Raw genomic sequence first — 16,340 nt, forward strand, 5'->3', positions numbered from 1 at the left:
TTTTTATCCAAAGCAACTTACAGTATACAGTCTAATTGAGGGTTAAGGGCCTTGTTCGGGGGTCCAACGATGGTGGGGCTTGAACCAGTGACCTTTCTATTACTAGTCCAGTACCTTAACCACTAGGCAACGACTGCCTGATACACTAATGCTTGGAACATATTCCAATAAGGTTTCTAAATGTTGTACACCTTCATACGAACCTCAGGTTACAGGGCACTCTTGTGAGTTCGAATCTCAGCTCTGCTACTCCTAACGGCAATTTTAGTATCTCGAATTAACCTGACTGCATGTCTTTGGGCTGTAGGAGGAAACCGGAGCTCCCGGAGGAAACCCAGATAGACACGGGAAGAACATGCAAACTCCAAACAGAAAGAATTGAACCCAGGACCCAGGAGTATTAATATATTTCTGTACCGTTATACTGATTGTACAACTTGATCACAGGTCTTGCTTTGATATAGCGATTAAACTGATGTATTTTCGCCCCGGTAGTAACGTCTGTGTGACACAGCTCATTTCTTTGCTGTTTTTGTCTATTTTATTTCCACCATATCGAGAAAACCTCTCTCATCTGTTAACACTGTTATGCTAATGCTACCTGGTTAACAAGTGAGCTGTATCTAATCTGCACAAGACTCCAAAGCGCTTTTAGCGGCGAACGTTATTATATGATTTGCTGACTATTGAAGCTTACAGCTGTTGTATTAACTGTGCTACGGTATGGCTGTACATGAAAAATCCATACCGTGCGAGGAATCGAAGCCGGTATACCGAATGTACCGTCATAAAGCCCAGCTCTAATTTAGCTTCCAATTTTTAAGTTATGAGACTTCAGTGGTTAAACGTATGTGTTAAATGAATCACTCACTGCTAGCCGCATAGCATGTAAAATCCCAAATCTGAATCCCAGACACTATGAATGAGTTAGCAACCACTTTTCCTGATAACGCTCGATTCTAAGACCAGCCATTCTGGGCAAGCAGAACTTATGATTGAACCTGCCAGTCCTGATCAATATAGCCACAAGTTGCTGTTATGTGACTCTCTGCAATTTGTGGTCAGTACCCGGCTTTTCTATTTCTCTCAGCTTCTGTAGAAAATAATTGCAATTCTTGATTGTTCTTCTTGATAGAATTTGCTAAGATTTCTCTCAGTAATTCAAGACACCATTAACCATGATTGGAATTATTCTAGTGATAAACGTTAATACAGCAATGATTCATAAAAAAAAAGAAAAAAAGAAAAAAGCAATAGAACACGAGAGGGAGTGATGTTATTCGCGATAACACACGACCTCAAGTGTTCTATTGCTTTTATACAACAGTTTTTACAAAATAAAGAAAGAAAATAACTCAAAGAAGCCCTGAATTTCATAATAAATATGCTTTAATATTGACAATACCTTCCGCCAAAAAGTTTAACACTACAAAGCAAACATCCCAAGTTGCAAAAACTCATTTCAGGGAGGTAAGAACAACAAGAAGAAAAAGGCAAGAACCTCCGAAGGGAAAAAAGAAATAAAAAACCTCTCACACACCAAAGGATTATGGGTGATAACAGAACTTTTATGAGCTGCTAACTGGGCTATTAAGCTAACTGTTCGCGTTACAAACACATTAATGTTCCCTACATAGTGCACTAGTTTGTGTAGCAGATCACGGATTTATGTTCCCTACATAGTGCACTAGATTGTACAGTATATCAGATAACGCATTCATGTTCACTACATGGTGCTCTAGACAATATATTAGACAATTGATTTATGTTCCCTACACAGTGCGCTAGATTGTATATCAGATAACGGATTTAAAACGCGATCGGGAAAAAAGTCTGTGTTGCCTGCGTGCGCGTTTGTGTGCATGAAGCTTGTCGTTAATGGCAACGCGTCAGCGGAGTAATACAGTTATGGTGTGAAAAGACCGTGCTGTTATCACGAATATCAGCACGGTTAGAACGCTTCTCAACCAATCAGATTGTAAGGTCGGAACTAACTGTTGTATAAATATAAATTTTAATATATAAAAAATAACAAATAAGATCCCCAACAGCAAATTTACCAGTTAAAATATAAATTTTTTATTCACATTTTTACAAAATTGCAATCTGCAACAGGATACTGGACTTTTCAGTGGTTAGGGCTCTGGACACTCTGGACCCTCTGTGCAATACCAGCACATCATAACCAACATGCGAGTCTTGAGGCCTTACAAGTAGATATATACTGTAGGTCATCAAGGGAATATAGGGATGACATTAGTGTACTTAGTATAGCATCTACATTCACGTCCCAGGAGGTGTGGGGGGTCATTGTTCCCATGGCAACAAGGTCCAGCAACTAATTGGTCCCTCCTTACAGACCATAAGTGCTACAAGACCTTTATATTTGTATTTTGTACTAAATAGGACATGCTGTATGTATTGAGACAATTAAACTGAACCAATGTACAACCCCAAATCAGAAAAAGTTGGGACAGTATGGAAAATGCAAATTAAAAACTCATTCATTGAAAAACTGAAGAGAGTTCATTCTGTCTGCAATACAATGAAAGTCAGACTAGAGTAAGTGTAAGTAAGTAAGTGTTATTTATTTGCATTTTCCACACTGTCCATACTTTTTCTGATTTGAGTCAGATAAGTGTCAGAACGTGTTTAGGATCCAACCAGTCACTTTTAGTTACTGTAATAAATGGTTCAGAGTACACCTGAGGAGGAGGAGAAAAACCAGTGGTGGTGGATGCACAATTAGTGTGCAACACTACAGTCCTCAGGACCTCATTAGGTGAGAAAATAGACATTTGCTGTCACGATGTTATTATTTGTGCACTGAAATATTCCCATGCAGTTTATTTTTAAAAATTAATAAAACTCATGAGGTCCTTGAACATTTGTTGCTTGGATACTGGAACTGGGCACCACTGGGCACCAATCCAATACTAAATGTTAATTGCCAGCACCGACTACGCCTAATGAAACTTAATCTGTTTCCTGATATGAATATAAATATAAAAATAGATTTATATACACCTATCAGGCATAACATTAGAACCACCTTTTGCTGGCTAAACAGCCCTGACCCGTCGAGGCACGGACTCCACTAGAGCCCTGAAGGTGTGCTGTGGTATCTGGCACCAAGCTGTTAGCAGCAGGTCTTTTAACTCCTCTAAGTTGCGAATTGGGGCCTCCAAGGATCGGACTTGTTTGTCCAGCACATCCCGCAGATGCTCGATTGGATTGAGATCTGGGGAATTTGGAGGTCAAGTCAACACCTCAAACTCATTGTTGTGCTCCTCAAACCGTTCCTGAAGCATTTTTGCTTTGTGGCAGGGAGCATCATCCTGCTGAAAGAGGCCACAGCCATCAGGGAATACCGTTTCCATGAGAGGGTGTACATGGTCTGCAACAATGCTTAGGTAGGTGGTACGTGTCAAAGTAACATCCACATGGATGGCAGGACCCAAGGTTTCTCAGCAGAACATTGCCCAAAGCATCTCACTGCCTCCGTCGGCTTGCCTTCTTCCCATAGTGCATCCTGGTGCCGTGTGTTCCACAGGTAAGCGATGCACACACACCCGGCCAGCCACGTGATGTAAAAGAAAACGTGATTCATCAGACCGGGCCACCTTCTTCCATTGCTCCGTGGTCCAGTTCCAGTGCTCACGTGCCCATTGTTGGTGCTTTCGGCGGTGGACAGGGGTCAGCATGGGCACCCTGACCGGTCTGTGGCTATGCAGCCCCATACACAACATACTGTGGATGCACTGTGTATTCTGACACCTTTCTATAAGAACCAGCATTAACTTCTTCAGCTATTTGAATTTGAAGAGCCTTCGGTCCCCACATGCATCAATGAGCATCATGACCCTGTCGACGGTTTACCACTAAAGTGAACATTTTATCCTCAAAGTGATGTGTTAGAAGCAGCAGAGTTAGAGCATCTCCAAAACTGCAGCTCTTGTGGGGTGTTCCCGGTCTGCAGTGGTCAGTATCTATCAAAAGTGGTCCAAGGAAAGAACAGTGGTAAACCGGCGACAGGGTCATGGGCGGCCAAGGCTCATTGATGCACGTGGGGAGCGAAGGCTGGCCCGTGTGGTCCGATCCACTAGACCAGCTACTGTAGCTCAAATTGCTGAAGAAGTTAATTCTGGTTCTGATAAAAAGGTCGCAGTTGCAGGGCTGTTTTGGCAGCAAAAGGGGGGACCAACACAATTTGAGGAAGGTGGTCATAATGTTATGCCTGATCAGTGTACATATACAGTATATTATATATATATATATTAGGGCTGTCAAACGATTAAAATTTTTAATCGCGATTAATCTCAGAATTTCATATAGTTAATCGCGATTAATCACATTAAAAAAAATCTGTGTAAATGTTATAGAAAACAAGGATTTTTAAGTGAAATGTTACAATTAAAATGGTGAACACATTTTATGCTAAATGTACTGATGTTAAAAACTGCTGGGACAAGAGAAAACTGTAAGGGAGTTTATTCACTCACATATTAGGCAGTAAATGTCAGATTGTAGGTTAGAATTTCTCCATCAGCAAACATTGTAGATCAGCGGTGCTTTAGGTGGGATAAGGCGTAGTTATTGTAACAGACTTTTCTGTGGTTGTATCGTGACAATGGTTTGATGGACGTTTCTACACGAAGTGAGTGTGTTTTGACCCTTTGGGGCTTCCATAGTTCATGAACTAACGTGCTTGACTCAGCTTTCCGGTATTCGGTACAGAAGAAGAAGTTAATTAAGTGTAATAAAGTGTTCTGCTCCCGACAACTTGTGAATATAGCGTGTATTTATTTCTTTATTAAGCAAGTACATCACTACGACGATCGGTTACATTATGTTAACAAACCGCAAATGAAAAACGGTGGCAAGTCCGACATTAAAATGTTTGTTCTACCAGTCAAGTGTCAAAATGAACTAGAATCTGCGTTAACGGCACTATTTTTTTTAATCGCGTTAAATTGAGGTCGCGTTAATGCGTTATTATCGCGTTAACTTCGACAGCCCTAATATATATATTCCACAAAGTGAAGAAAAGCTTTAGATTTTATTCCTTCATCGCTCGGTATCTATTAACACTCATCCGGTTTATAAAAAAATTTAGACAGGCTTTTCACTACCTCTGTAGATGAACCTCTGATCACAGCCGGTGTGTAACCTGAATTACAATACTCTCAACGCCGTCCAACTAAATCCAACCCCATTTCTCAACTTCAGACAGACCAGAAATCACCAGGGTTGGGGTCACTATCTGGCTCTGAAAGCTGCTTCTGCACATGCTGTAATGTACTGAACTCAAGGTCTGAGCAAACTGCAGTCCTGAAACGTTTCTAATCGGCTAAAGTAAATGGTGTCGTGCCATTTTTGCGCGGACGAGGGAACACTCTGTATTCTGAAAGATGAGAGCCTTCAGTTTCATAAAGCAGAGTATACAGCATTTAATGTATTAATGCTGACTACATACACTATACGGGCCAAAAGTAGTTGAACACCTGACCGTTAGCTTGTCGGACATCTCAATTCAAAAATAGATAGTAGTAAAATAGCAGGACCTCTATGTGATCTATGACAACAGCTGCTCTTCTGAGCAGTAGTTCACACTACACGATTTTTGGCCAGATTTCGCTCGGCGACTGGTCGGCGCTAGATTTGCCGGCTCGGGAGCAACTCGCCGTTCACTCGCCGATCGAAACTCGGCATTCAGTCACTATGTGTGAACTATCCAACAACTCGATCTGACCGGCTCGCTGAGCGCTCGGCGACCGGGTTGAGATTCCTAGCATGTCAGATATCTGATCTCAGTTGCACGTCTGGCAATGAGTGCGGTGTCGAACAGCCAATGAGAACGCAAGATACGGTGTGAGGGGAAACGCAGGGGAGGAGTGTAAACAGGTGGGACAGGGACATAATATAGTTTATATCAGAATACACCGGCACACACACAAGCTTTACAGTATTTCTGACCTGATCGTTCTCTACAAAACACCAACGCTGCATTGCAAAAAATATTTATTAACCTCCAACTCACTATAGAACAATCCATACTGTTCGTGTTGCCAAATCCACTCAGATTCATTTATTTTTCCTCTTTGATTTTACGCTGCACATCAGCGCACAAACACTTTGATCGCTCGCTACTTGTTGACGTGCATTTTTGGACGTGGTATCATTAAACCCCTCGTCACTTCTCGCGTTTGTTTTCGTGACAAAACGTAGTGTTGGAGACCAGAGAAGCTCGCCTGTGATTCCAGTTGGTGATGGATCGTGTAGTGTGAAACCCCCTATCGCCGATCAGTCGTGTGGTGTGAAATATACACCGACTGAAAGACCCCCGAGTGCAAAAGATTCAGTCGTGTAGTGTGAACTGTACAGCGACCCGACAAATCAGAAAGTCGTGTAGTGTGAACTTGGCATAACAAGACTTAAGTATGTCTGAGGCATTTGTATGGCTGGACACTGGCGGCCAAAGAAAGCCTTAATTGATGTTCTGGTTCATTCCGAAGCTTCTTAAAACCAAGCTTTTCTTGGAACAGGAACATTTTGGAACAGGAAAGGGTCTTCCCTAAACTGCTGCAGTTGGAACCATATAATTACATTTATATAACTGATTTATTACACTGGTTTGCAATTGTTCTGGTTGAAACACGTTCATTCAATCATTTTAAGGGGTGTCCCAATACTTTTGTCCATATAGTGTAACATTAAAACCACCTCGTTGTTTTTACACTTACTGTCCATTTTATCAGCTCAACTTACCATATAGAGGCACTTTGTAGTTCTACAATTACTGACTGTAGTCCATCTGTTTCTCTGCATGCTTTGTTAGCCCCCTTTCATGCTGATCATTAATGGTCAGGGCAACTTTCTATATACGATAGAACCATAAAAGGATGCCCTTGCAATGAAGATGTATAATAATACCAAGGAAAAGTGTGTGAACCTCTATATTAATCAATATAGAGGTTAGTTAGTTAGTTAGTTAGTTGGATAAATAAGGTGGCTAGTTAGTAGTTAGATGAATGGGTGGGTAGATAAATGAGTTAGTTGGATGGATGGATAAGTTGGTTGGTTAGTTAGTTAGTTAGATGGATAAGTTAGTTAGTTGGATGGATAAGTTGGTTAGTTAATTGGATGGATGGATAAGCTGGTTGGATGGATGGATGGATGGATAAGTTGGTTGGTTATTTAGTTAGTTGGATAAGTTGGTTAGTTAATTGGTTGGATGGATGGATAGGTTGGTTACTTAGCTAGATAGATGGGTGGGTGGACGGATGGATATATTGGTTAGTTAGTTAGATAGACGAATGGATGAATGGATAGATGGATGGATGGATACGTTGGTTGGTTAGATGGATAGACGGACAGACAGACAGGTAGGTGGATGGCTGGATAGACAGACAGACAGATAGATAGATGGATGGATGCATACATAGATTGATTAGTTAGTTAAATAAATAGATGGACGAATAAGCTGGTTGATGGATGGATGGATGGATGGATTGCATCCTGACCTAGCAATATTTGTGTTGACTTGAATCTAGCTGTGCATCATCCAGGGCTTGTGTTTATGATCAGGAAAGATCTAGATCTGTACAATACGGCAGGATATAAAAAAAAAAAGCAATACAAATATAAAAAGAAGGATTATTAGTGCATTAATACATGCAGTCAAATAATAACGTGAATGTTTCTTACCTGAAAAACAAAGCAAGTCTGCAGCTTCTGTTTCTTCAAGGATGCATTTCTTTGTTTTGAGCCACTTGAGCCGCTTGGCCAGCACAGCTCGTTTAATCCGAACTGTTCATCCCAAAACAAGTATTACATTAATCCAGGCGTCCAGAGATTTAAAGAAAGATGTGCATTATATCCAGAAAACACGATGCTCATGCAGGAGCGGACCGAGCCGCTGTTATTTCCTTCTGCACGCCAAATACCGAGCGCTTCCACCAAAACATACACCGCCATGCGTCCATTCCTGTCCGAGCATTAAATTAAACCTTACATTGTGTTACCGTGTGTTTTTCGTTTACTATAATAAAGGTTTAGGGTACAACAATAGAGCAATAACAGCCCTGACTTATTCACACACTCATACACACACCGACAGCTCCAGCTTCAGCATCTTCACTACGGAGAGTCGAGAGGATCAAATGCTCATTCGTGTTTCAGCCACAAGGGGGAGCGCTGGAGCCAATGCGTTCCGTTCGTGTTGTGGATCTGTTTAATTACATTTCTAATGTCTAAGCAATTGGGTTAAGGGCCTTGTTTAGGGGCCCAACAGTGACCCAGTGGTGGTACTTAAACCAGCAACGTTTCAATTACTAGCCCAGTACCTTAACCGCTAGGCTACAACTGCCCTAAATTTTATCTAAAGCGACTTACAGTACACAGTCTAAGCAATTGATGTTTAAGGGCCTTGCTCAAGGGCCCAACAGTGGCAACTTGGCAGTGTTGGGGCATGAACCAGCACCCTTTCAATTACCAGCTCAGCCTTAAATTATCTTCTATTACTATTAGTTGCTTTTATCCAAAGCGACTACCAGTATACAGTCTAAGCAACTAAGGATTGAGGGCCTTGCTCAAGGGCCCAACAGTGACAACCTGGCAGTGGTGGGACTTGAACCAGTGACCTTTCAATTATTAGCCCAGCCCTAAATTTTCTTCTATTACTCTTAGACACTTTTATCCAAAGCAACTACCAATGTATTGTCTAAGCACTTGAGAATTAAGGGCCTTGCTCAGGGGCCCAACTGTGACCCAGTGGTGGGGCTTGAACCAGCAACCTTTCAATTACTAGCCCAGCCCTAAATTGTCTTCTATTACATTTACATTTTCAGCATTTAGCAGGCACTTTTATCCAAAGCGACTTACAGTACACAGTCTAAGCAATTGATGTTTAAGGGCCTTGCTCAAGGGCCCAACAGTGGCAACCTGGCAGTGTTGGGGCATGAACCAGCACCATTTCAATTACCAGCTCAGCCTTAAATTATCTTCTATTACTATTAGTTGCTTTTATCCAAAGCGACTAACAGTATACAGTCTAAGCAATTAAGGGTTAAGGGTCTTGCTCAGGGGCCCAACAGTGAAACACATGTCAGTGGTGGGACTTGAACCAGCAACCTTTCAATCACTAGCCCAGCCCTAAATGTTCAGCATTTAGCGGACGCCCTTATCCAAAGCGACTTACAGTACACATTCTAAGCAATTGATGTTTAAGGGTCTTGCTCAGGGGCCCAACAGTGACAACCTGGCAGTGGTGGGACTTGAACCAGTGACCTTTCAATTACTAGCCCAGCAGTAAATCTTCTTCTATTACATTTACATTTATCAGAGGCTTTTTATCCAAAGCACCTTGCTTAGGGGCCCAACAGTGACAACATGGCAGTTGTGGGACTTGAACCAGCAACCTTTCAATTACTAGCCCAGCCCTAAATTTTCAGCATTTAGCAGACACTTTTATCCAAAGCGACTTACAGTACACAGTCTAAGCAATAGAGGGTTAAGGGCCTTGCTCAAGGGCCCAACAGTGGCAACCTGGCAGTGGTGGGACTTAAACCAGCGACCTTTCAATTACTAGCCCAGCCCTAAATTTTCTTCTATTACTATCCAAAGCGACTAACAGTATACAGTCTAAGCAACTGAAGGTTACGGGTCTTGCTCAGGGGCCCAACAGTTGCAACCTGGCAGTGGTGGGGCTTGAACCAGCAATCTTTCAATTACTAGCCCAGCCCTAAATTTTCTTCCATTACTATTAGATGCTTTTATCCAAAGCAACTTACAGTATACAGTCAAAGCAATTGAGGGTTAAGGGCCTTGCTCAAGGGCCCAACAGTGGCAACCTGGCAGTGGTGGGACTTGAACCAGCGACCTTTCAATTACTAGCCCAGCCCTAAATTTTCTTCCATTACTATCCAAAACGACTAACATTATATTGTCTAAGCAAATGAGGGTTAAGGGCCTTACTCAAGACCCAACAGTGGCAACCTGGCAGTGGTGGGGCTTGAACCAGCGACCTTTCAATTACCAGCCCAGCCCTAAATTTTATAGCATTTATCAGACACTTTTATCCAAAGCGACTAACAGTACATAGTCTAAGCAATTGAGAATTAAGGGCCTTGCTCAGGGACCAAACAGTGACAACCTGGCAGTGGTGGGACTTGAACCAGCAACCTTTCAATTACTAGCCCAGTATCTTAACCGCTAGGCTACAACTGACCTAAATTCTCTTCTGTTTCATTTAGCACACACTTTTATCCAAAGCGACTTACAGTACTGTGACAATATATTGTCCAAGCAGTTGAGGGTTAAGGGTCTTGCTCAGGGGCCCAACAGTGACCCAGTGGTGGGGCTTGAACCAGCGACCTTTCAATTATTAGCCCAGTCCTACATTTTCTTCTATTACATGAACATTTTCAGCATTTAACAGATGCTTTTATTCAAATCCAGTATGCAGTCTAAGCAATTAAGGGTTAGGGGCCTTGCTCAAGGGCCCAACAGTGACAACCTGGCAGTGGTGAGGTTTGAACCAGTGACCTTCTACTTACTAATCCAGTACCTTGACCCTACAACTATTCAATCATTTATCCATCGTCTGTTTTACCACCAACTTCATCAAGTAATTTTTCAGCACACATTTAGAAGTAAATAATAATCCAATAATAATCCAAGTAATAGATACGGTCCTTACAACCCACTTCTTTCATAGCCTATAAATGTCCACGTCCTCTAAACGCGCCAAAGCTTTCAGTGTCAGATATTCTTCAGCATCGTTATAATGCTTTGGATAAACTGGAGCACACTCCTGGCTATTGGAAAGTGCTTCAAATGAATTGAAGTGGAATCAAGATTGGATGTCAAATGCTTTAGAACTGTAGTTCTTTTTAATAAAATACTATATGTGTATTACATTATGCTTTCTCTCTACTGATGCTGATCTCCGCCCTGGTTGAGGAGAGTCTGACACACGCCCCCTCCGACACGTGTGCAGTACCCGACTGCCTCTTTTCACCTGCACGAGGCGAGTTCATATGTGGATCAGCTTTGTGTACTGAGAGACACACCCTGATTAACACATTATCCCTCGACTCTGTGAAGGCGCCATCAATCAGCCAGCAGAGGTCATATCTGCATCAGTTATGAGGTCCCTATTCAGCTCCCACCCTGTATGAACAACAGCCAATCGTTTTTCGTGTAAGTGCCCAGCCTGCTGTATGTGGTTTTCTTGGGCGGCACGTAAATATATACTGTATGTACAAGTTTGTAATTTAAAACCTGTAAATAAATATTAAAATTGATGTACTGTACTGCTGGGGAGAAATTTTATTTACCTTGTGTGGTGAAGATGCTGGTGGCTACTGAAGCATTGCTGGTGCATAACTAAGCACAAAAACGTACAGAGAAAAGGGCGACAATTACTAGTGGACAATTACTGAACTACTGGTCGTGGTACGCTATTCCAGGGAATTTTAAACAACCGGACCAGACATTCAGTTTCCAGATTTTGTCAGTTAAATCTAATATCCATTAAATCGAGGTTCCACTGTACTTCAGTGACATGGTTAATAATTATGTCCCATCATGAGCCCTCAGATCAGTCTACAGGAACATGCTGGCCATCCCGGTCACTCATTTACATTTACATTTTCAGCATTTAGCAGATGCTTTTATCCAAAGCGACTTACACAATGAGCTGAACACAATGAGCAATTGAGGGTTAAGGGCCTTGCTCAGGGACCCAACAGTGGCAACTTGGTGGTGGCGGGGCTTGAACCAGCGACCTTTCAATTACCAGCCCAGCCCTAAATTTTATAGCATTTATCAGACGCTTTTATCCAAAGTGACTTACAGTACACAGTCTAAGCAATTGATGTTTAAGGGTCTTGCTCAGGGGTCTAACAGTGACAACCTGGCAGTGGTGGGGCTTGAACCAGTGACCTTTCAATTACTAGCCCAGCCCTAAATTTTCAGCATTTAGCAGACACTTTTATCCAAAGCGACTTACAGTACACAGTCAAAGCAGTTGAGAATTAAGGGCCTTGCTCAAGAGCCCAACAGTTGCAACCTGGCAGTGGTGGGACTTGAACCAGCGACCTTTCAATTACTAGCCCAGCCCTAAATTTTCTTCCATTACTATCCAAAGCGACTAACATTATATTGTCTAAGCAAATGAGGGTTAAGGGCCTTACTCAAGACCCAACAGTGGCAACCTGGCAGTGGTGGGGCTTGAACCAGCGACCTTGTGTTTACTAGTCCAGTACCTTAACCACTGAGCTATCACTGGCCCTATTGGTCACTCGGTATAGATCTATAGATCTATGGAACTCCGTTTTTGATGACCCGAGGGCTCTGGATGACCTTGGAATATTTACATTTTTGGCATTTAGCAGATGCTTTTATCCAACGGACTTACAATACAATACTGTGACAGTATGCAGTGTAAGCAATTGAGGTCTAAGGGTCATGCTCAAGGGCCCAACAGTGAAAGCCTGGTAGTGGTGGGACATGAACTGGTTAAGTACCTTGACCGCTAGGCTACAACTGTCCTAAATTTTAAAAGAGGGTTAATTAGGGTGACCACATATCCTCTTTTTTCCGGACTTCTTGCTCTTTTTGGGACCAAAAAAAAAGCACCCGGCAGGGATTTCAAAATTACCAAAAATTGAAAAAAATGCAATAAATAAATAACAACTACGGAGCCCCTTAGTACGGAGCCCCTTAGGGGTCACTAAGGAAAAAAAATATGTGAAGACAAAATCCGTACCCTCAGTTTAGTAAACCGTACGCACGGTTTAGTAATCCGTACCCTCGGTTTAGTAAACCGTACCCTCGGTTTAGTAATCCGTACCCTCGGTTTAGTAAACCGTACCCTCGGTTTAGTAATCCGTACCCTCGGTTTAGTAATCCGTACCCTCGGTTTAGTAAACCGTACCCTCGGTTTAGTAATCCGTACCCTCGGTTTAGTAAACCGTACCCTCGGTTTAGTAATCCGTACCCTCGGTTTAGTAAACCGTACGCACGGATTGTCTGCGCTACAAGTTTTATTGTGCGCCCACACCCCGTTTTACGGTAATACAGTTGCGAAGCATTGAAGAGAATAAAGCATCTTTTTACAGCTGGGGTGATGGGATAGCAAACTTATTAAAAAGTCAAATCAAAATCTTATCAAATGCCACCCCACAATCATAAATAACACGAGTACTCAGCTTGTGATTTGAGAGTATTTTACCTTAGGAATTTAGAATAATAGGATTGCAAACTAACGTAAAGTGAAATGTACAGTATAAATGTCTGAGACTCATAAAGTCAGTAAGTAGAAGTATTCTTTAAGAGTCTGATGGGGTGATTTGATAATAATTTGATTTGCATTTTACTTTACGTTGGTTTGCAATCCTATTATTCTAAATTCCTAGGGTAAAATAGTCTCAAAATCACAAGATAAGTACTAGTGTTATTTATTTATTTATTTATTTATTTATTGTTTATTTATTGTTATTGATTTGACTTTTTAATAAGTTTGCTATCCCATCACCCCAGATTACTACAGTAAAGATGTCTGAAATGTATTCCATTAATAAAAGAGTTAATGCTCTTAAAGAAAAAAGTGGAGTGCTCTGATAATAATTTGATTTGCTTATTTTAGACCTTTCAAATTGGTCTGTAACAATTCCACTTGTTTTAATGGAATTTTAAAATTTTACATTTGAATAATTTTACCATGGTATGTCTTTTGTTGCCTCTCTCTCTCTCTCTCTCTATATATATATATATATATATATACACAGTATATACTGTATATAGTTGCGAAGCATTGAAGAGGATAAAGCATCTTTTTGCAGCTTAATATACTATATATTAGATATAATAACACACACACACTCACACACACACACATATACTGTGTATATATATATATATGTGTGTGTGTGTGTGTGTGTGTTATTATATCTAATATATAGTATATTAAGCTGCAAAAAGATGCTTTATCCTCTTCAATGCTTCGCAACTGTATTACCGTAAAACGGGGTGTGGGCGCACAGTAAAACTTGTAGCGCAGACAATCCGTGCGTACGGATTACTAAACCGAGGGTACGGATTACTAAACCGAGGGTACGGATTACGCTCTTCATATATATTTTTTTCCTTAGTGACCCCTAAGGGGCTCCGTACCTTAGGGGTCACTAAGGAAAAAAAAATATGTGAAGACAAAATCCGTACCCTCGGTTTAGTAATCCGTACCCTCGGTTTAGTAATCCGTACCCTCGGTTTAGTAATCCGTACCCACGGTTAAGTAATCCGTACCCTCGGTTTAGTAATCCGTACCCTCGGTTTAGTAATCCGTACCCTCGGTTTAGTAATCCGTACCCACGGTTAAGTAATCCGTACCCTCGGTTTAGTAATCCGTACCCTCGGTTTAGTAATCCGTACCCTCGGTTTAGTAATCCGTACACTCAGTTTAGTAAACCGTACGCACGGATTTGTAAACTGTACTCTTAGTTTAAAGTCCGTCCGCGGTCACGCTAACTGCGCTACAAGTTTTACTGTGCGCCTAAACCCCGTTTTACGGTAATACAGTTGCGAAACATTGAAGAGGATAAAGCCTCTTAATATACTATATATTAGATATAATATATATATATATATATACAGTATATATATATATATATATATATATATATATATATATATATATATATATATATTGGCAACAAAAGCACATGACATGGTAAAATTATGCAAATAGATAATTTTAAAATTCCATTAAAACAAGTGGAATTGTTATAGACCAATTTGAAAGGTCTAATAAAATAAGCAAATCAAATTATTATCAAATCACTCCACTTTTTTCTTTAAGAGCATTAACTCTTTTATTAATGGAATACATTTCAGACATTTTTACTGTAGTAATCTGGGGTGATGGGATAGCAAACTAATTAAAAAGTCAAATCAAAATCTTATCAAATGCCACCCACACAATCATAAATAACACGAGTATTCATCTTGTGATTTTGAGACTATTTTACCATAGGAATTTAGAATAATAGGATTGCAAACAAACGTAAAGTGAAATGTACAGTATAAATGAGCCTCATAAAGTCAGTAAGTAGAAGCAGAAGTATTCTTCAAGAGTAAGGGGCTCCGTAGTAAAATTATGCAAATGGTTAATTTTAAAATTCCATTAAAACAAGTCGAATTGCTATAGACCAATTTAAAAGGTCTAATTAAATAAGCAAATCAAATTATTATCAAATCACCCCATCAGACTCTTGAAGAATACTTCTACTTCTACTAACTGACTTTATGAGGCTCATTTATACTGTACATTTCACTTTACGTTTGTTTGCAATCCTATTATTCTAAATTCCTATGGTAAAATAGTCTCAAAATCACAAGATGAATACTCGTGTTATTTATGATTGTGTGGGTGGCATTTGATAAGATTTTGATTTGACTTTTTAATTAGTTTGCTATCCCATCACCCCAGATTACTACAGTAAAAATGTCTGAAATGTATTCCATTAATAAAAGAGTTAATGCTCTTAAAGAAAAAAGTGGAGTGATTTGATAATAATTTGATTTGCTTATTTTATTAGACCTTTCAAATTGGTCTATAACAATTCCACTTGTTTTAATGGAATTTTAAAATGATCTATTTGCATAATTTTACCATGTCATGTGCTTTTGTTGCCAATATATATATATATATATATATACTGTATATATATATATATATACACTGTATATATATATATATATATATATATATATATATATATATATATATATATTATATCTAATATATAGTATATTAAGTATATTAAGCTGTAAAAAGATGCTTTATCCTCTTCAATGCTTCGCAACTGTATTACCGTAAAACGGGGTTTAGGCGCACAGTAAAACTTGTAGCGCAGATAGCGTGACCGCGGACGGACTTTAAACTAAGAGTACAGTTTACAAATCCGTGCGTACGGTTTACTAAACCGAGGGTACGGATTACTAAACCGAGGGTACGGATTACTAAACCGAGGGTACGGATTACTTAACCGAGGGTACGGATTACTAAACCGAGGGTACGGATTACTAAACCGAGGGTACGGATTACTTAACTGAGGGTACGGATTACTAAACCGAGGGTACGGATTACTTAACTGAGGGTACGGATTACTTAACTGAGGGTACGGATTACTAAACCGAGGGTACGGATTACTTAACTGAGGGTACGGATTTTGTCTTCACATATTTTTTTTCCTTAGTGACCCCTAAGGGGCTCAAGGGGCTCCGTACTAAGGGGCTCCGTACTATTCTATTCAGTTCTGATAAAACACACCTGT

The 16,340-nt window shown here is 40.4% G+C and overlaps 1 protein-coding gene across 1 annotated transcript in view; it reads right to left on the reverse strand.

Moving 5' to 3' along the window:
• The window catches only part of b4galt2 (UDP-Gal:betaGlcNAc beta 1,4- galactosyltransferase, polypeptide 2), a 191,101-nt gene extending 183,291 nt beyond the window's left edge, over positions 1 to 7,810 (reverse strand). Inside the window, exon 1 of the mRNA XM_062993906.1 lies at positions 7,708 to 7,810. The gene's annotated coding sequence lies outside the window, so the exon portion shown is untranslated. The remainder of the gene's footprint in view (positions 1 to 7,707) is intronic.
• Positions 7,811 to 16,340: the final 8,530 nt, after the last annotated feature.

This window comes from Trichomycterus rosablanca, chromosome 4, assembly GCF_030014385.1.
Source record: "Trichomycterus rosablanca isolate fTriRos1 chromosome 4, fTriRos1.hap1, whole genome shotgun sequence".
NCBI lineage: Eukaryota > Metazoa > Chordata > Actinopteri > Siluriformes > Trichomycteridae > Trichomycterus > Trichomycterus rosablanca.